The sequence below is a fragment of the Fukomys damarensis genome, unplaced genomic scaffold (genome assembly GCF_012274545.1).
Source record: "Fukomys damarensis isolate Sample0158 unplaced genomic scaffold, DMR_v1.0_HiC HiC_scaffold_10, whole genome shotgun sequence".
In the NCBI taxonomy this organism is placed as follows: Eukaryota; Metazoa; Chordata; class Mammalia; order Rodentia; family Bathyergidae; genus Fukomys; species Fukomys damarensis.
In genome coordinates, this window is record NW_022900922.1 from 27,925,073 (window position 1) to 27,925,851 (window position 779).

At 56.6% G+C, this 779-nt stretch overlaps 1 protein-coding gene across 1 annotated transcript in view; it reads left to right on the forward strand.

The window, feature by feature from the left end:
- Positions 1–234: 234 nt before the first annotated feature.
- Positions 235–779, forward strand: part of Tbc1d7 (TBC1 domain family member 7) — a 17,856-nt gene continuing 17,311 nt past the window's right edge. The window contains exon 1 of the mRNA XM_033761913.1: positions 235–445. The gene's annotated coding sequence lies outside the window, so the exon portion shown is untranslated. The remainder of the gene's footprint in view (positions 446–779) is intronic.

Below are 779 nucleotides of genomic sequence, written 5' to 3' on the forward strand. Positions count from 1 at the left end.
CCAATGGCAAACTGGGGCTTTTACTTAGCGTATTTTTTTTTTTTTTACACTTCACTTTTCACCGATCTTTACAGTGATTTACCCCAGAGGTTGAATACACAGACAACAGCCAGACCATACATAAAACATAACTCTGATCTTCACTCTGCGCAGAAAACCATCTCCTCATCTATAATAACAAGCCCAGGAAACCAGCCCGCTGTCACAGCTGCAGGAAAACAGACTGCTGTCTCTAGTGACAACGCAGGAAGTGGAAGTTACTTCTGTAACAGCTGACCCCAAGTGGCCACGATTTATTTATAAATAAGTTTTCCTATCTTTTGTCCCTGCGTCGGACCAACTAGAGAAAGCCCAGCAGCCCAGCCCCTCCCCGATCGCGGCAGCTTCCCCTCCTCCGCCTGCCCGGAGTTGCTGCCAAGAGACCAGCGCCAGGGCCCAAACGCGGGTGAGTCCCTGGCTACGGCAAGCTCTGAATTAACAGCTCCGCAGCTTCTCATCTGGTTGGTTTCCATTTACTTCAACTCGCCGGGCCGTCCCTGGAGGGAACTGGACAGGCACGGGCTGGGACTCGGGTCTCCTCAGGCAGGGCCTGGAGGCCGGGTAGCCGGGATAGGGGGTCGCCAGACTCGGGATCAGGAGGCGGAGGGAGGAAGTGGGTGTCAGGGCACAGAGATTCGGGTCCGGAAAGGGCAGTCTCGCCTGGACGTCCGGAGATACCAGCAGCTAGGCCCGCCCGGCTCTCAGAGCGTCACCGCCGCCACGCGGGGGCGGGGGCGGAG